The 21,723-nt window shown below is 38.2% G+C and overlaps 1 protein-coding gene and 1 long non-coding RNA gene across 7 annotated transcripts in view; both read left to right on the plus strand.

Moving 5' to 3' along the window:
- Window positions 1-21,723, plus strand: part of LOC129437334 (uncharacterized) — a 70,304-nt gene that overhangs the window by 30,387 nt on the left and 18,194 nt on the right. The window lies entirely within an intron of this gene.
- LOC129429896 (uncharacterized) lies at window positions 5,106-10,668 on the plus strand. 4 transcript variants are annotated; one of them, XR_012360318.1, is made up of 5 exons: window positions 5,113-5,217; window positions 7,534-8,053; window positions 9,213-9,378; window positions 9,454-9,547; window positions 9,634-10,668. It is a non-coding gene; the product is annotated as an uncharacterized lncRNA (long non-coding RNA). The 4 variants fall into 4 exon arrangements; XR_012360320.1 differs by having other exon boundaries at window positions 7,534-7,973; XR_012360317.1 differs by lacking the exon at window positions 7,534-8,053 and having other exon boundaries at window positions 5,106-5,217.

Consider the following 21,723-nt stretch of genomic DNA (forward strand, 5'->3'; position numbering starts at 1 on the left):
ATTCTGTCCCTCACTCTCTGACACTTTCGTCTCGTTTTTATTTGATGAATAAACAATGTAGCGAGTAACGGTAAGTGTCAGTTCAAATGTAGTGGAGTAAAGAGTACAAATTCTCAATCAAAAATGTAGTTGAGTAGAGAGTAAAAGTTGCTTATATTTTTGATACTCAGTACAAGTACAAAGTAGCCCAAAAAATACTTAAGTACAGTAACGAAGTACATTTACTCAAGTACTTTACACCTCTTTCATTTACATCTCATTTAGCTAAGCCATACCCCCTTGTAAAGCTGTTTTGAAATACAGATGTTCTAGCATCAAACAAATAATAAATACAGCCATTGCCCATACATATCATGTTGTAAGTATATGTGTGTGTAAAGAATGAGGGGATATTTAGAGTAATGCATACACGTTTAACAGTAGGTAATCCAATTAATAGATAAATTTAGATAAATTCATACGGTTAGAATAGAGGAAGAAAGAAAGAGAAAAAAAGAAAGAAAAAAATATATATATATATATCAATAAATAATACATATATAGCAAAAACAGAGGGTAGCACAAACAGAGGGGTTGAAAGATGAGGAAAATACATACCCCACAAGCAACTAGCCCTTGTGTGTTTTGAGGTATTGGGGACAGATGTGGCATCGGGCCCAAGGAGCAGCCCCTCATGGTCCCACAGGGTACTTCCCACCTCAGGCCTACCCTGTTTTGTTTGAATAATGATATATGAAAACCTCTAATGTGTGGTGCATTTAAAAAATGGACATGCAGTCCCGGGTAGTGGTCAGGTCAACACACACGTCACACTTACCCTATGTTTTATTTGTAATATTAGATTGATACTGAATTAATATGTCGACCAAGAAATCTACTGGTGTTTAGTGCATTAAAAACAATGTGATGTGCAGTGCCGAACCAGGTCATAGTAAAGGCCTTGCCAGCACACACGCCACACTTGCCCTATATTTTGGTTATGGTGTCGATGTTATATTTTTAAAGTGTATTGTATTTTAATAATAGCAATAATGATAATAATAATAATAATAATAATAATAATAATGATAAAGGGAGGAGGTACGAAAAGCTGGGTCAGACTGAGGCTGGGAACAGCAGAGGAAAGATTATGGGGACAACCAGGTGGCAATTTCCTCAAACTCAATGCCACATCCATCCACCATCCATCAGGCAGAAAATCAGAGAAAGAGAAAAAAGGGGGGGGGGACTGGGGACAGAAGGAAGATGGGGGAAAAGATAATTAAATGTTGATACCGGTATGTTTATTATAAGTATAATTGTGAGGGAATGCTGGACAGATGAACCCAAACGCAACGATGTCAGGGAAAAACAGAAAACACTTTATTTTGAACACTAACAAAACAAACACCCACGAGGGGGTACACAACATGAAACATGAACTTGACAAATAACACTAAGACTTGATATCTTGACTACTGAACACAAAACACGGCAACAGAACACAATGAACCTGCACAGAACTAAAGATACACTGACATTAAATAGAGGAAACCAAACAAGATAACGAGCGGGAACAGGTTATGGGAGAAAACCAATGATTACTAATAAGCAGGAGAACGAGGGGGCGGGGTCACCGGAGGCACATGCCAAACACAAAAACAAGGCATGAACCTCCACACAAGGCCAGGGCCTGCCAGAACTCTGCCACCATGACAAAATACAAATATAACAAGACTTCAAGGCAGAGTCCTGACAATAATATTAATAATTATAATAATTAATTGATACTACTCATAACATTTTTTTTTTCAATTCAATTTCAACTATTTATATAGCGCTTTTCACAATACTTAATTGTTTCAGAGCAGCTTTACATTAATAGAAGCAGTAAAAGCACAGAAAAACGACAGATAGCACAACATAATACACAATAGCATAAGCAATCAAATTTGACTCGACATTATGAGCGAGCGTATTACTAATGTAACGTCTAGAAGAAGAAGCTAAGTTAAGCCCAACCAGGCTACCTCCCCGGGGTAAAAAAAACTCCTAGGAAAAAAAAACAAAAACCCCGGGTTGTTTAGCCGAGGAAATAAAAAATAAAAAGTCCTAGGAGGGAAAAACCCTTGGGAGATATACATGTATATACACACATATAAACGGATAAGGAGATTAAGCGGAGATTAAGCAGGTCCGATTAAGCAGGTCCTGCCGGTGATCCTTGGTCAGGCATCAGCTGGGCATCACATTGAAGGACGACCAGTAGATCAGAGGTGTGCCGACTTTCACATCTACCGGAACTGGGTCTGTTTGTCCCATTGTCCTCAGGGTCGAGGACGAGACAGGGAGAGAAAAACAAAATCATATTAGTGTAGGGGCCGTTCACATATAATGCAAGTGTCACACAGTGATGTGGTTTAATCAGCTTAGTTTCAGACAGACTAACTATTGCGGCATAATTATATTATCCACAGTTGAGGATTTTGCAAATTGGGGGCCCACTGCGACGGTATATATGGTAACTAAGGGTCACCTTCCGATCTTTAAGAGAAAATGAAACCTGTCGACCCGTTTGACTAAGGCCTGTAACCCCACTGTCGTCGTTAATGCAGGTTCAGTGGCAAACGGGGTCTATATTGCATACTATTTACAAGATCACGAGAAAACGCCAACATCGCAACCTGACCATACGTGTCAACCCATTTGACTAAGGCTGGAGGCCCCACTGTCGTCGTTAATGTAGGTTCAGTGGCAAACGGGTCTGTATGGCATAGCCTACTATTCACAAGACACACGAAAGCACCAAAATCGCAACCCGACCATACGTGCCAACCCGTTTGACTAAGGTCGGAAGCCCCACTGTCGTCATTAATGCAGGTTCAGTGGCAAACAGGTCTGTATGGCATACTATTCGCAATACAAAGAAAGCGCCAAAATCACAACCCAACCATACGTGCCAACCCGTTTGACTAAGGCTGGAGGCCCCACTGTCGTCGTTAATGCAGGTTCAGTGGCAAATGGTTTGTATGGCATACTATTCACAAGACACACGAAAATGCCAAAATCACAACCCAACCATACGTGCCAACCCGTTTGACTAAGGCTGGAGGCCCCACTGTCGTCGTTAATGCAGGTTCAGCGGCAAACGGGTTTGTATGGCATACTATTCACAAGACACATGAAAACGCCAAAATCCCAACCCGACCATACGTGCAACCCGTTTGACTAAGGCCGGGAGCCCCACTGTCGTTGTTAATGCAGGTTCAGTGGCAAACGGGTCTGTATGGCATCCTATTCACAAGACACACGAAAGTTCCAAAATCGGTTGGTAAATCATTCCAGAGCTTAGGGGCTAAGTAGGAAAAGGATCTTCCACTTTTAGACACTTTTGATAGTCTAGGGATAATCAAGAGACCAGAATTTTGCGACCGTAGTGTGCGTGATGGATTGTATTCTGATAGTAAGGGTGCTAGGCCATTTAAAGCTTTGTAGGTGATTAGTGATATTTTAAATTGTATGCGATATTTAACTGGTAGCCAGTGTAAAGATGCCAGAATTGGGCTTATGTGGTTGTACTTTTTAGATCGAGTAAGTACCCTTGCGGAAGCGTTTTGAACTAGCTGAAGCTTGTTTACTTGATTTGCATGGCATCCCCCGAGTAGCGAGTTACAATAGTCTATTCTAGAGGTCATAAAAGCATGGATAAGCTTCTCTGCGTCAGATGTAGACAGTATATGGCGTATTTTCGAGATATTTCTAAGATGGAAGAATGCTGTGCGGCAGATGTTGGCGATATGACTATCGAAGGATAAGTTGCTGTCGAACATCACACCTAAGTTCCTAACTGTGCAAGATGGCACCGCAGTGCAGCCATCTGTGTGCAACTTCTGGTCTGGCGTGTTGTGTTTGTAGCGATTCGGTTCAATAATAAGTATCTCTGTCTTATTGGAGTTCAGCTTAAGAAAGTTATGTGCCATCCAGTCACTAACATCGCTAAGGCAGTCTGTTAGCTTAGAAAACGTGTGTGTTTCGCTGGGATGTGAGGAGATGTAAAGCTGGGTATCATCCGTATAGCAGTGAAAACTTGTGTTATGTTTCCTGATAATGTCTCCTAGGGGTAACATGTATAACGAGAACAGGATAGGACCTAAAATTGATCCCTGTGGTACACCGTATTTAACCAGGGAGTGATATGACAAGATATGACTTGTAGTAGGTTTAAATGAATCAAGATGTTCGTATGTCTCTCCCTCTTCTCAGAAATGTATTTGGGGGAGAAAATGAGGAAAAACAACAATAATAATGTCAAAAACAATAATACTACTAATAATGATAATAATAATAATATACTTTTTTTAAATAGACAATAAATTAAATATAAGAGTGAGGAGGGGAGTATAGATCCATGTAGCAGTGTAAATAATAACAATAAATACAAAGGATAATAATGTTAATAATAACAATGGTTAAATAATGAACAATATATATTATGATTTTATTTTTATAAACAAGTATATTAGGGGGGTAAAATGAGAAGGAGGAATGTGTGTGTATCCGGTTTCATATGTCTAGTAAACTGAAGTATTGTAAAAATGGGTTCCAGATGTCAGTGAAGTTATCCATGGATGTAGTTTTTTCTAATGTTATGTATTCTATAAGGGTATTGGTCCAGTGGTTAATGTGTAGACAGCTTTTTGATTTCCAGTTTAATAAAATTATTTTCTTGGCAATAGTTAGAGAAATAAGTATTTTTTTTTTAAGTTTGAGTGGAAAGTTATCTATTTCTGTAATATTGCCAAGCAAGCAAAGTGATGGGGAAAGAGGTCTTCTACAGCCCATAATAGTAGAGAGTTTCTTAATAACAGATATCCAGAATGAATAAACAGGTTGACAGGACCATATGGCATGAAAATAGTCATCTGTGCTTTGCGATGTACATTGTGAACAAATATCTGTGTCCCTCAGACCCATGTTAAACAGTTTTCTTTCAGTGATATGTGTCCTGTGAAGAGTTTTATATTGTATGAGCTGTAGATTTGTATTGGTCAACCTGGTCTCATGGGAAATACGTACCTCTGTACACTTTTTTGCAGGACCACAAATATGTACTAACAGGTACGTATTGCTAAAGTTTTGAAAAATAAACGTCCACTGGGGTCGCTAAAGAGAAGAACTCCATGTAACATAATTAGGAGTTGCATTACATTACATCGCAAGATTTAACAACGCATGTTGGTAAGTTAAGTCTCTTTAATTTGATATAAAGTTTATTACTCTATATAAATCAGGTTAAACGTGTTCAATTCAATCGCTGTTTTATATCTGTCAGTTCTGCTTAGGTTTATTGTATCTCAAAATGATTTTAAATCAGCACATCGTAACTAAAGCGATTAAATGCCATCTTCAGCTTTAACGTGACGTGATGCAGATTCGACCAGTTTATAATAGTCATATTAGGATAAAGGTAACGCGATACGCGTCGAGTTTACCATGCTTTACCACGGTAACAGTATATTTCGGCTACTGCGTGCTAAAATCCGATTCGCGTCGAATTTACCATGCTTTACCACGGTAACAGTTTCGGCTACTGCGTGCTAAAATCCGATTCGCGTCGAATTTACCATGCTTTACCACGGTAACAGTATATTTCGGATACTGCGTGCTAAATCCGATTCGCGTCGAATTTACCATGCTTTACCACGGTAACAGTGTATACTCTCACCTCAGGGCCCCCCCTCCCAGAATGTTTTAGATGTCTTCATATATAACACCTCCCTTACGAAAACTAACCATGGTTTTATTGTGGTAAAAGTGTAGTAACCATGTTTTTTTGTGTATTGATTGATTACTATGAGCAAAACCATGGTTTTACTACAATAAGCATGGTTAAACTATGGTTTTTGAAAACCATGGTAACTACAAAACAACCATGGTTTTGACAAACACCTGATTCCACTCATCAGTCTTGTTCCAGAATGTTTAAAACGTTCCTTAATTAACACACTAACAAGCTAATGAACTGAATCAGCCCTTACAAAATTTAACCATGGTATTATTCCAATTAAAAAAAAAAAAAAAAAACATGGTTACTGTAACTACAATAAGCATGGTTAAACTATGGTTTTTGAAAACCATGGTAACGACAAAATAACGGTGGTTTTGACCACCATGGTTTTCAAAAACCATAGTTAAACCATGGTTATTGTAGTTACTGCAGTAACCATGTTTTTTTTTTTAATTGTAGTAAAAACCATGGTTAAATTTTGTAAGGGCTGATTCAGTTCATTAGCTTGTTAGTGTGTTAATTAAGGAACGTTTTAAACATTCTGGAACAAGACTGATGAGTGGAATCAGGTGTTTCATATAAGGAGACATTTAAAACATTTTGGTAGGGGGACCTTGAGGACTGAAGTTGGGAACTGACCTAAAGGATTATTAGGAACACCTGTTCAATTTCTCATTTATACAGTTATCTAATCAACCAATCACATGGCAGTTGCTTCAATGCATTTAGGGGTGTGGTCCTGGTCAAGACAATCTCCTGAACTCCAAACTGAATGTCAGAATGGGAAAGAAAGGTATGGCGTTTAATCAGACCCAGCACACACAAAAACCACGCGCGAGTGAGAGATACGAGCACGCGAACACTATTCGAGCGCTAAAAAGCAGAACACAATTGTGTAAAGCATCCTTGCGAGAGCGCACCTCCGCTCGGCGCGCACGGGTGCGGTCGCGCGAGCAGGGGCTTGGATGAGCTTTTGCACGACTCTGGCTCTCTCTGTGCTCTCACGGCTGTACCACACGCGCTCGCTCGATCGATATGACTTTTGGGGGCGGGACATTGACTGGTGTCTTCGTGCCTGTGGTTGGTTGGTTGATTTGATCGGTGATTCGTTCTCAGATCTTCTGTTCTCGGTTCGTATCCGGTCGGTCTGGGTGGAGGAGACACGTTTTGGTAGGACCATTGTGTCGGAGCACGTCATTTTGAAACATTGTCTTGTTTGATCCATGCAATAGGCTGCAAACCAGACAATAATGCCAATTTTATTATATATTTTGTTTACTGTTTATCATCCTGCAATATATACTATAGGCTACATATTGACATTGTCAGGTTACAGAGTTGGTTCAGACTTAGCATTAGCAAACTTTAGTATAGTCCTGTACAAATAATATATATATATACAAACTAGATTTCATATATATATATAAACAAACTATATATATAAACAAACTAGATTTGAACTCCAAATATATATACTCCAATATATATATATATATATATATATATATTAGTTTTTGTAGCCATTCTGTATCTTTTCAGGGTTAAAATAGCATTTAATTTTACTCTGTTGTTGTATTTGAGTTTCATTTCATTTGCCATAATATGGTTGTTAAATTATCTACATATTAAACAACAAACAAAATTAATACCTTAAAAAGGGGCATATTGTTTGGTTATGTTTGCATGGTTTAAACAAGACTAATGTTTTAACATAGATTACCTACTCCGACATAATGATCATATTAAAACATGTTTTCTCTACCTAGATTGACTGGAGATGGATTGTGGACCAAGAGATCATGCATGTCACTAATCAAATCAAACAACCAATCACAGATGCAGAGACATCAGTCAATGTCCCGCCCCCAAAGTCGCAAAAGTAATCTCGAGCGAGCGAGCGCGTGTGGTGCAGCTGTGAGACCATAGAGAGAGTCGAGCAAGCACTCATCCAAACCCTTGCTCACGTGACTGCATTTGTGCGCGCTGAGCGGAGGGGCGCTCTCGCGAGGATGCTTTTTCCGCGTGCGAATAGTTTTCTGTGCCATGTATCTCTCCCTCGCGCATGGTTTTTGTGCGCGCGACTTTTGGGTCTGATTAAACGCCACAGAAAGGTTTTAAGGATTTAAGCAATTTTGAGTGTGGTATGGACTGATTCAAGCTGACAGAAGAGCAACTGTGACTGAAATAACCACTCGTTACAACCGAGGTATGCCGCAAAGCATTTGTGAAGCCACAACACGCACAACCTCGAGGTGGATGGGCTACAACAGCAGTAGACCCCACCGGGTACTACTTATCTCCACTACAAATAGGAAAAAGAGGCTACAATTTGCACAAGCTCACCAAAATTGTTGAAAAATGTTGCCTGGTCTGATGAGTCTCTGTTGAGACATTCAGATGGTAGAGTCAGAATTTGGCGTAAACAGAATGAGAACATGGATCCATCATGCCTTGTTACCACTGTGCAGGCTGGTGGTGTAATGGTGTGGGGGATGTTTTTTTTTTTTTTGGCACACTTTAGGCCCCTTAGTGCCAATTGGGCATCGTTTAAATGCCACGGCCTACCTGAGCATTGTTTCTGACCATGTCCATCCGTTTATGACCACCATGTACTCATCCTCTGATGGTTACTTCCAGCAGGATAATGCACCATGTCACAAAGCTCAAATCATTTCAAATTGGCTTCTTGAACATGACAATGAGTTCACTGTACTAAAATGGCCCCCACAGTCACCAGATCTCAACCCAATAGAGCATCTTTGGGATGTGGTGGATGGGAGCCTCGTGCCCTGGATGTGCATCCCACAAATCTCCATCAACTGCAAGATGCTATCCTATCAATATAGGCCAACATTTCTAAAGAATGCTTTCAGCACCTTGTTGAATCAATGCCACATAGTATTAAGGCAGTTCTGAAGGCGAAAGAGGGTCAAACACAGTATTACTATGGTGTTCCTAATAATCCTTTAGGTGATTGTATTAAGTGCGTTGTTTGTAGCTCTAGCATGATAAGCGTTGCATTTACCATGCTTTTACCACAGTAACTATAGATCTACTGTGTTATTTGTAGTTAAAACAATACGCATTGAAGTTACCATGCTTTTTAAGATAAAGCATGTATGTTGCATTGTTGCTTTGTTTTTAATGCCATCAAAACTTGAATTTCTTACACTCTGCGGCTCCAGAGTGCGAGTGAAATGATTATAATAGCATCAGGCAGAGGAAGCAACCGACAAACAGGTTAACCTCAAAATCATCATTAAATAATTTTCTGACTTCTAACAAATTTCAACCCTGGACAGCATTAATTTAAATATTCATACATTTGTGCAAAATATACTTTGATCATTCACTTGTATGTATCATACATAAATGCATTTATATAACATTTTAAGATAAAGTTTTAAACTGTACAGATTATGACAAATCACATTTGTTTTTTAAGATGGAAAAGAGAGAAGACAAACTTCACCGAAAGATTTTGGAGGAAAAGGCCAAATTCGTTGTGACTATAGATGAGTACAACAGGGCAGCACCTGAAAAACTGCTGTCAGCTGATACAATTCTGGCATCTGGGAGTTACGCATGGCCATGGGTATGGAATGAGCATGGTATGTCTTGTTACTCATTCCAATTTAAATATATTTAGTATAATGTGTATTTATGTTTTTACTTTCATGCTGTAGGACGGTCGTCACCAATCCTGGTTATGGGGGCTGGGGTCTCTGCAGATTTTAAATGAAATTTCTGCTAATTAGCCATGACTGCTGCTTCCTACTGGTAAAGTGTATGGTTCTCTAAATTCTGCAGAGCATGGATTACAATTATATATTAATTACTAAATATTTGTTGTTCTTGTTTGATAGTTACAGACCAGGACTGTGGTTTCTCTGACAGTGGAGTTCTAGGACTTCACTTCCTGCTAAAGAAAAGACAATACTACATCATCTCCTCTGTTTGCCAGTTGTACTGTACTGTGCTTGACAACTTTTCTGAGCTGTTTGGGAACATAAAAGATGATGATTACTTTAGGGAAATTCACATGGATGAGGAGGATATCCACTATTGTGGTGGTGGTGGTGGTGGTGATGATGATGATGAGGATGAGTATGAAAAGTCATTGTTTCCTCAGTCAGTATAAAATGTACACTCAAGTCAGATTTTAAAGACAAGGTCAAGGTTAAACCAGGATTATGCCTAAGCTAAAATTGGACATTTACACTACTTTTAAAAATGTGACTTACAAATAAACTTACTGATGTGCCACTTGAGACAAAATTATGGCACTGATATATTTAAAGATATGTCAGTAAAAGTTGTTTTTTTGTTAAGACAGCTCAAATATACATTTTAGTTTGGGACTAGGCTTAGGCCTTGTGATCGATGAAGTTGCAATTCACTAGTGTAGTGGATGAAAACTTGTTTAGAATGATAAAGTTGTCTCCCAATAGTTAAATAGTTCATCTTATTTCCCCACATCCCAAGTTACCTTATGTCATCTATGTGATTATATCTGTATTTTATCTTGTGTATATTACTGAAACTGCCAGTTGACCTTTTTTCCTTTAATATTAAGCATCACATACGGTATATAGACTTCACCACATAACTATAGACTGTCTTTTTTAGATTCAGTTAATTAAACAAGACTGTATGCTGTGATGTTTATCTTAGTAATGTTTTACATTGTTTACATTTACATTACAAAGGTGTTGTGAAAATATGTAATTTTATATTGTTTGTCCAATCATTTTTATATTAGATATTGTAATACGTTGCTGATATTATTAGTGTTATTATTACTGATGTAACATTTATGACTTTTTGGACAGTGTTGTAAAATGCCTTCATTGTTATTCATAAAGTGACAAATAAAATTGACCAAATTCACGTGAAAACAACTTCCTGTTTTTTATCATAAATTGTACTATTATGATATGTATATTTAATGTTACAAACTTCATTGCTCTAGAATAAAAATCTGTAATTAAAGTATTTGCACAGGCTCATTTCTTTGATTGACATGTAGTCAACGCTTTATGACTAAATGTTTGATAGCCTAAAAGGATAATGGTTATGATAGCAGTCTACAGTATGTGCCAGGCAAACCAAACAAATCGATCTACCATCGAAAATGTTAGTATTATATTTAATAAAAAATATCAATATTAAACAGAACATATAGACACGTGTCAATTCAGCAGAATAAAATTAAAAGACCCTTTCGAAAACTTATGGACAGGAGGTCTTTGGTCAGCTAAGTTGTCATGGTGTTCTTTCGCTGCGCAGACCAATTACAATATGACATCAAAGTGCCGCGAGATCGGACTGCTCTTCGTGTTTTCGAGTCCCTCCCGCGATACTTTGATGTCATACGACAATTGGATTTTCGCAGCGCCACATGAATCATCTTTTAACCCATATAAAAAAGTATTCCATGTCGCAAATGATGTTTTGGTGCTACTGTTACACTTGAAATGCTATCAGCTAACAATAACGCGTTTCTTAGCTGAGAAAACTTTTCCTTTACTTGTATTTCAACCCTAAGCATAACCATTTCAATGAACTACAAACCCTGCTGAAAAAAACAACATCAAACCAGCATGCGGACCAGCATGGGAATACTGGTCTATGCTGGTTTAGCTGGTGGTCACCAGCATACCAGCACCAAAACACAACATATGCTGGTCTTGCTGGTATGGGATGTTGGTGCTATTGCTGGTTTGGTGCTGGTTTAGCTGGTGCTAATGCTGGTTTGGGGCTAGTTTAGCTGGTGTTCACTAGCAAACCAGCACCAAACCACAACATATGCTGGTCTTGCTGGTATGCTGTTTTTTCAGCAGAGAATGTCAGCACCATGTTTCCCCATTGTCAGCATATGATGGAGACTTATGGATAATGCAGTTTAACACATTTAGGGATTAAAATTAAATAAATATTACATTTAATCACTAAATGATTATCCAAATATGTTCATTATGCAAACTTCTGTATATGTCATCTTTGAGGGGCAGGTTAAAATCTGGTATGGTTAACATGTCTTAAAATGCCTGTATACTACCTTTTCATGTATGTCTGAAAAGTGTGTCCAACATTATTTAGTAAACACAGCATAAGTAGTTTTCACTTTGATGCACTAATTAGACATTGATTTACAGACTTTTGAAATAGGCTTTTGTCCTCTTACAGAGGTTTTAGGCCTACTGGGCACTTGGGTGTGAAAGGGCAGTAAAACATACACAGCTGTATTTGCATAATAAAAGACAACAAACTCTGCTGCGTCACATTTATAACTGTTTTCTTTTTTCTTCTGTTTTATGCACTCAGAAATATGGTACAAAAACTTTCACTGGGACAGAACTCCTTCAAAACAGGTGTAGGCAAGGTCGGTATTGCCGATGTCCTGCAGATTTTAGCTCTAACCCTGATAAAACATTGCCTACAAGTAGTTTAAGATGACTATTTAGACCTTGATAATTTTTTCATGTGTGCTTAGAGCTGGAGTTAAACTCTGCAGGATATCAGCACTCCAGACTGATGTTGCCTACCCGTTTTAAAAAGGTCCCAGGGGTGGGCATTCCTGGTCCTGCAAAGTGTAGCTCCAACCCTAATTAACCACACCTGAAAAATCTAATCAAAGACTGCAGGATGAATATGAAATGTCATTCAGGTGTGTTTGATTAAGGTTGAAGCTAAACTTGGAGGACAGTGGCCCTCCAAAACCAATGCACACAGATTTATCCACATTTGGTACCAATATTTACCCATATGCACTCCTTAGGTACTCCGTGTAGTTTCTGAAAGGGCACCACCCCAGTGTCAGCTTTTGTGACTTTATTCTTCTGAGAGTATTCCTACATTAAGATCACATTAGGTTTTATATGGTGTTTTGTGAATTTATATGATGTATTTGTCAGTAATGTTGAAATAAACAGTATGGCTAGGCCACAGATTTTTGTTTATATATTTTATATATATATTTTTTACAAAATGGCAACGAGAAAATTGTAAATACTTAAGCAATTCATTGTCATAACAGGATAAGAAGTCAGGTCACCCTTATTTTTATACTAAATATTGTTTTAAAGTAGTTACAAAGTAGCAATCAATGAGGTAAAGATCAATTACAAAACAATTTCTATTGTCAAGAAGATATAGTGTGAATTTAGCTGAAGCAATTTAAAAGTTAACTCAGTTCAATTAAATAGCCATGTAATGTTTATCAATCATGAAACATTTTAATCAGCTAAAAGCAACTCTAAAAAGACAATGGTGTTATTATCACCTCAGTTCCAGCTTTACTATTACATGACAGTGTCTGTGCTGTCAAACCAGCAAATAACTTAATACCAAGTGTCTTAAGAAGACCCCCCCCCCCCATAAAACAACAACAACAGCAATGCCCATTTAAAATAGGTTTCATCATTTATTTTATTAGCATGATCTGTAGAACAAAATCAAGAGTACAGAGATGACGGTAAATAAAGACAACCATGTAAACATTCAGTAGACATGTAAAACTTAATTGTTTACCAGGCCACTCAATATAACAACAAGGTTCAGAGTTCATGTAGGTAGTATGTAGCACATTATTGTCTTAAATATTCATTTCTAGGAGAAGGAAATTTGTATTTCCTTTTTATCCAAATCAATTATGAAATAAAAATCACAAGAACTTATTTATAAAATTTTGTATATAAACATCTTTAATACATAGTATTCACCACACATTAGTGTAACAACAACATGTGTAGATGTGTTGACAACAAAACTTTTTTTTCCTGATTTTTATATCTAAATATCAATACATTTTGACAACAACAGACCTTCAAGAATAAGACAAACTAAAGTGTTAAACAAAATGTATAGAATAACTTTCTATGATGACAAATACTGTATTGATATGTATAATGGCATGTTTTTAAACAGACACATACTACTGCACAGCATCCTCAGACACCCAGGAACTTCTTGCCACTATAAAGGAAAAAAAACAATTTAGTTGTACACAGTGTTGTTTAAAAAAACAGAGTGCCGCAGGGGTGACCTACTTTTGTAGGCTAACCCGGAAGTTAGCAGTACAATGTTTCCCTTTCTAAAAAGCCCATTCATTATCCCATAGACTTTTGATTCAAATATGAATAGGCTTTTTATTGAGGGAACCAGTGTCCCGCTAATTTCTGGGTTAGGCTACAAAATAAGCCATACCTGCAGCACACTATTAAAAAGATTCTGTCATCACTCGCTCTCATGTTGTTACAAACCTGTTTAAACTTCTTTGTTCCGATGAACACAAAGAAAGATATTTTGAGAAATGTTTGTAACCAAACCATTCATGGACATTTACTTTCATGGTATTCTTTTGTCCTACCATGGAAGTGAATGGGGTCCATGAACGTTTAAGGGCGCACTCACACTATCCAAACCAAACCGCGCTCGGGCGCGTTTGACCCCCAAAGCCTGGTTTGTTTGAAAAGTGTGATTGCTCTGTTCCGCGCCCAGGCACGGATTGGTTAATCGCGCCACGGCCGGGTTGCAGAGGTGGGCCAGAGCCCGGTTCACTTGGGCTCAGGCGCGGAAGGCTGTGGTGTGAGCGCATTCACGCCTTAACGCGATTCAAAAGGTGAAGACGTCAGCTGCGCGACCACTCACCTTCATCTGCCGCCGTAAAAACCTTTTGATGCGCGCAGCGGGGTTACGTCAATGTCCGAGCTGCGCACCTGACAGATCAACTAAGGAATATGATGACATGTGAGAAGGCTGTCTGTAATCGCGCACCAAACGACTCCGAATAAAAAACACAGACTTATTATTATGGTGGGTTCCAGTGTTAAGGGAGAGCTTTACTTCCTGCTTTTTTCAAAACAATCGCATTTTAATGACGAAAGCACGCCCGGACTCGGATCGACAAAAAGTACAGTGTGAGCGCGTGCACCTGGGGGAGTAGGGAGGGGTGACAATCGCGCTGGGGCATGGTTTGGTTTGGTTTGGATAATGTGAGTGCGCCCTAAATAACCAATAACCAGTAAACTCGAGTGGATTTAATTTAGCAACTATCAATATTAAAATAAAAGTAATTTACCACAGCTGTGGTCTCTGGCCGCAGTTGCGGGGTTGCTGACAGTAGTCGCAGGGCCTCTGATGGTAGTGGTGGACTCTCTGGCCACAGTTGCGGAAACGCTGACTGTAGTGACAGGGTGGTTGATTGTAGTGGTGGGGCCTATGATGGTAATGGCAGGGTCTCTGGCCACAGTGGTGGGGTCACTGACTGGAGAGGCGGGGTCTTCGGCTGCAGCGGTGGGGTCTCTGACCATAGTGGTGGGGCAACTGACTCTAGAGGGGCAACCTGTAGAAAATTGCAGAGAACCATTAGACATATCAATTAAAAAAATAGTGTATAATGAAAAAGTCAAATTAGTGTTACATTGAGTTATGACGCCCACATTGCCATGAGTTAAACCATATAATTAATAAACAATTACTAAAACATCATACAACCAACATTTTCTGGAGGGTCAAGGGCAAACATGTAGGTAAACAAGTTAATAGGTGGTCAAATGTATAAATACATTGGCCAACCTCCAAAAACAGCCTCATATAGTCGCATGATAGGTATTAAAAGATGGCTCTGAATATGTTTTTTACCTTAAATTTTGGTAGAGTGGTGCAGGCCTCTCTGCAAAGTTATAAATAACATTGGTAAGACACCAAGTATTTCCAACTTGTGGAGCTGAGAAGAGAAAACAAAATAGACTAAACCAGAGTATCCAGTCAAACAAACATAATAAGAAAACAAATATAAGTATGTAGTGCAAATATGAGTATCTATTTATTAATATTGAAATAAATGAAACTTACCAGCAAGTCTATAGAATTAATCATTTTGCAGAAATTGCAGAAATTGCCACTGTTGCCCACTGTCCATCAAATGACTGATATGGAGTAACTGCAAGACAAAAACAATGATTGGACATGAAAGGTATTAAAAGATAGGTAAGTGTTGTGATAGGGCTGCTTTTATTACAAATTAAAAGGCTAAACTACAGTGACTGTGTTTAAACCATGGCAATGGTTTGTGTTACTGTGCTTTAACTGAATACAACACATTAGTACAGTTACTGTGCTAAAAGCATATATGCAATGCTTACTGTACCATATACCACAGTAGACCTACCATTGTAAGGTTTGTGTTTACTAAGAAAAGGGTTTGGTACTATGCATTAAGCACATGTACCACAACAGAAATAACTTTACTATGGTAGCAGCACGATACAGGTTGTGTTTTCTAGGCTTTAACTAAAAATAACACACTAAATCTACAGTTACTGTGGTAAACGCATGGTAAATGCAATGCTTATCAGGCTTTAACTTCAAACATCGCAGTAAATACACCCACCTAAAGGATTAGGAACACCATACTTATACTGTGTTTGACCCTCTTTTGCCTTCAGAACTGCCTTAATACTATGTGGCATTGATTCAACAAGGTGCTGAAAGCATTCTTTAGAAATGTTGGCCCATATTGATAGGATAGCATCTTGCAGTTGATGGAGATTTGTGGGATGCATATCCAGGGCACGAAGCTCCCGTTCCACCACATCCCAAAGATGCTCTATTGGGTTGAGATCTGGTGACTGTGGGGGCCATTTTAGTACAGTGAACTCATTGTCATGTTCAAGAAACCAATTTGAAATGATTTAAGCTTTGTGACATGGTGCATTATCCTGCTGGAAGTAGCCATCAGAGGATGGATACATGGTGGTCATAAAGGGATGGACATGGTCAGAAACAATGCTCAGGTAGGCCGTGGCATTTAAACGATGCCCAATTGGCACTAAGGGGCCTAAAGTGTGCCAAGAAAACATCCCCCACACCATTACACCACCAGCCTGCACAGTGGTAACAAGGCATGATGAATCCATGTTCTCATTCTGTTTATGCCAAATTCTGACTCTACCATCTGAATGTCTCAACAGAGACTCATCAGACCAGGCAACATTTTTTAACAATTTTGGTGAGCTCGTGCAAATTGTAGCCTCTTTTTCCTATTTGTAGTGGAGATAAGTAGTACCCGGTGGGGTCTACTGCTGTTGTAGTTTATCCACCTCGAGGTTGTGCGTGTTGTGGCTTCACAAATGCTTTGCGGCATACCTCGGTTGTAACGAGTGGTTATTTCAGTCACAGTTGCTCTTCTGTCAGCTTGAATCAGTCCATACCACACTCAAAATTGCTTAAATCCTTAAAACCTTTCTGTGGCGTTTAATCAGACCCAAAAGTCGCGCGCACAAAAACCATGTGCGAGGGAGAGATACATGGCACAGAAAACTATTCGCACGCGTTAAAAGCATCCTCGCGAGAGCGCCCCTCCGCTCAGCGCGCACAAATGCAGTCACGTGAGCAAGGGTTTGGATGAGTGCTTGCTCGACTCTCTCTATGCTCTCACAGCTGCACCACACGCGCTCGAGATTACTTTTGCGACTTTGGGGGCGGGACATTGACTGATGTCTCTGCATCTGTGATTGGTTGTTTGATTTGATTAGTGACATGCATGATCTCTTGGTCCACAATCCATCTCCAGTCAATCTAGGTAGAGAAAACATGTTTTAATATGATCATTATGTCGGAGTAGGTAATCTATGTTAAAACATTAGTCTTGTTTAAACCATGCAAACATAACCAAACAATATGCCCCTTTTTAAGGTATTAATTTTGTTTGTTGTCTAATATGTAGATAATTTAACAACCATATTATGGCAAATGAAATGAAACTCAAATACAACAACAAAGTAAAATTAAATGCTATTTTAACCCTGAAAAGATACAGAATGGCTACAAAAACTAATATATATATATATATATATATATATATATATATATATATATATATATATATATATATATATATGAAATCTAGTTTGTTTATATATATATATATATATTTGTACAGGACTATACTAAAGTTTGCTAATGCTAAGTCTGAACCAACTCTGTAACCTGACAATGTCAATATGTAGCCTATAGTATATATTGCAGGATGATAAACAGTAAACAAAATATATAATAAAATTGGCATTATTGTCTGGTTTGCAGCCTATTGCATGGATCAAACAAGACAATGTTTTAAAAGGACGTGCTCCGACATAATGGTCCTATTAAAACGTGTCTTCTCTACCTAGATTGACTGGATACGAATTGAGAACAGAAGATCTGAGAACGAATCACTGATTAAATCAACCAACCAATCATAGGCACGAAGACACCAGTCAATGTCCCGCCCCCAAAGACCCAAAAGTCATATTGATCGAGCGAGCGCGTGTGGTACAGCTGTGAGAGCATAGAGAGAGTCAGAGTCGTGCAAAAGCTCATCCAAGCCCTTGCTCGCGTGACTGCATTTGTGCGCGCTGAGCGGAGGTGCGCTCTCGCAAGGATGCTTTACACAATTGTGTTCTGCTTTTTAGCGCTCGAATAGTGTTCGCGTGCTCGTATCTCTCACTCGCGCGTGGTTTTTGTGTGTGCTGGGTCTGATTAAACGCCATACCTTTCTTTCCCATTCTGACATTCAGTTTGGAGTTCAGGAGATTGTCTTGACCAGGACCACACCCCTAAATGCATTGAAGCAACTGCCATGTGATTGGTTGATTAGATAACTGTATAAATGAGAAATTGAACAGGTGTTCCTAATAATCCTTTAGGTCAGTTCCCAACTTCAGTCCTCAAGGTCCCCCTACCAAAATGTTTTAAATGTCTCCTTATATGAAACACCTGATTCCACTCATCAGTCTTGTTCCAGAATGTTTAAAACGTTCCTTAATTAACACACTAACAAGCTAATGAACTGAATCAGCCCTTACAAAATTTAACCATGGTTTTTACTACAATTAAAAAAAAAACATGGTTACTGCAGTAACTACAATAACCATGGTTTAACTATGGTTTTTGAAAACCATGGTGGTCAAAACCACCGTTATTTTGTCGTTACCATGGTTTTCAAAAACCATAGTTTAACCATGCTTATTGTAGTTACAGTAACCATGTTTTTTTTTTTTTTTTTAATTGGAATAATACCATGGTTAAATTTTGTAAGGGCTGATTCAGTTCATTAGCTTGTTAGTGTGTTAATTAAGGAACGTTTTAAACATTCTGGAACAAGACTGATGAGTGGAATCAGGTGTTTGTCAAAACCATGGTTGTTTTGTAGTTACCATGGTTTTCAAAAACCATAGTTTAACCATGCTTATTGTAGTAAAACCATGGTTTTGCTCATAGTAATCAATCAATACACAAAAAAACATGGTTACTACACTTTTACCACAATAAAACCATGGTTAGTTTTCGTAAGGGAGGTGTTATATATGAAGACATCTAAAACATTCTGGGAGGGGGGGCCCTGAGGTGAGAGTATACACTGTTACCGTGGTAAAGCATGGTAAATTCGACGCGAATCGGATTTTAGCACGCAGTAGCCGAAATAGACTGTTACCGTGGTAAAGCATGGTAAATTCGACGCGAATCGGATTTTAGCACGCAGTAGCCGAAACTGTTACCGTGGTAAAGCATGGTAAATTCGACGCGAATCGGATTTTAGCACGCAGTAGCCGAAATATACTGTTACCGTGGTAAAGCATGGTAAACTCGACGCGTATCGCGTTACCTTTATCCTAATATGACTATTATAAACTGGTCGAATCTGCATCACGTCACGTTAAAGCTGAAGATGGCATTTAATCGCTTTAGTTACGATGTGCTGATTTAAAATCATTTTGAGATACAATAAACCTAAGCAGAACTGACAGATATAAAACAGCGATTGAATTGAACACGTTTAACCTGATTTATATAGAGTAATAAACTTTATATCAAATTAAAGAGACTTAACTTACCAACATGCGTTGTTAAATCTTGCGATGTAATGTAATGCAACTCCTAATTATGTCACATGGAGTTCTTCTCTTTAGCGACCCCAGTGGACGTTTATTTTTCAAAACTGTAGCAATACGTACCTGTTAGTACATATTTGTGGTCCTGCAAAAAAGTGTACAGAGGTACGTATTTCCCATGAGACCAGGTTGGTATTGGTAGTCATAGAGAATGTATTATTACAGATTTCCTTCCAGAGATCGGTATTGGAACGCTAAATCTTTTTTCCGATTTTGCCATTGGTGTTACTATTTTATCGTCATTAATTGATATGAGTTTATAAAGTTTAGATAAAAATTACAACATTAAAAAAATTAGTAAGATTTCTTCCATACCTGAGAGGGGTTAAGTGGATTATTAGTTTTATTGATCTTCGATTTAATTATGGATTTAACTTGTTGATACTGAAGGAATTGTTCCACTCCAATACCGTATCTCTGGGTTAATAAATTATATGAATTAGGGATGGGATGGTAAGAAAATTTTATATCATGATTATAGTGACCAAAGATATCACGGTTATCAATATTATCATGGTTTTCTTAAATTGAGATGGAAATGTTCAAAAATAACTGATACACACACTGAAAACATTTTAACACGTTTTATTTTTGAAAATCAGCAAACAACAAATACAATTAGCAGCTATATGCACTTTTTTAAAGCATAAACATTAAATCAGGGGTGTCCAGCCTTTTTTGTGTGGCAATCTACTTTTAAAATGATAAAGCCGACAAGACCTACCTGCTAAAAAACATTTTTTAACAAAACACTGTTACATTTTTTAATAACAATTTAAATGTGTGTTAGGAGGACTTTTTCTACGTTGAATTTAGGGCTGTCACCATTACTCCATTCTTTTTGAGGAGTTGAGTACATGCCGAGTACCCCTTATAGCGGAATAGCGGAGATGCGGTTTTGATGAAATAAACTAGAAAATGACAACAGTATCAGAAGCATCTCTCTCTCTTGTTCGGTCGGTCGGTCGATCGCGCGCACATACACCGTGCGTGTGGATCAACTTCTGCATGAAGGTTGCATGTGCATCCAAATTTCGGAAGTTAGACGTCTCCGCTGCAGCGGGAAGGCATAAGATTTATAAAAACACACTTAAGAAGAAATGCGCAGCAACTCGAAAAGACTTGTTTCTAAGACCATAATGCCAATTTGGCGCTTTATTTTCTGAAGCTCATGGAGGCATGGAGCACCATATACACAGTTATTAACTTATGTGCGATCTACCGGCATTGCATTCGACTGGTCATATTGGACACCCCTGCATAAATGAACATTAACATGGAGCCCTGAGATGTATGAACCTGTTTTAATGAACAGTACCTTAAATAAGAACATCAAATGCACACATAAGCAACGCATTAAAACACAGTGCACCTGTTACTGCCTTCCGCCATGCCTTCTCGTGCAAAAACCAATGTTGCATGCATGTGCCTGCGTCAAGCTGATTCTGGCTGGACAGGATTTACCGCGAGTTTTAAAAATTACGGTAATCAAACACGGTTCTAATGATAATTACATTTTAAATGATAATACTAACCGTCCGGGGATTTTATCATGGTTAATCGTGAAACAGGTAATCGTCCCATCCCTAATATGAATTTATTGTCCTGAAATAAGTGATTGAGATGAGTGATTCCTTTTTGTTGCCATAGGGGAAAATATATAGGTTCATTACTTATTTGAAAATCCGAGTTGTGCCAAATTGGAGTATGTCTCGATGGTGTTAGTGATGAATTAGTAATTTTATTAATTTTCCACCAGGCTGTTAGAGTCGAAGTGATTGTGATATTTTTAAAATAATGCATTTTTTTTAATTGAAGTAGGTAAAAAGGGAAGATCTGCTATTGATGTGCTGTTGCATTGATTTTGTTCCAAATCTATCCATAATTTAGTGTAGTTATTATTGTTAATCCATTTAATCATATATTGTAATTTGTTTGCTAAAAAGTAATGTTGAAAATTTGGAGCTTCTAGGCCACCTTGTAGTTTTGTTTTCTGCAATTTTGCCAGCGATATTTTAG

The sequence above is a fragment of the Misgurnus anguillicaudatus genome, chromosome 21 (genome assembly GCF_027580225.2).
Source record: "Misgurnus anguillicaudatus chromosome 21, ASM2758022v2, whole genome shotgun sequence".
Lineage (NCBI taxonomy): Eukaryota > Metazoa > Chordata > Actinopteri > Cypriniformes > Cobitidae > Misgurnus > Misgurnus anguillicaudatus.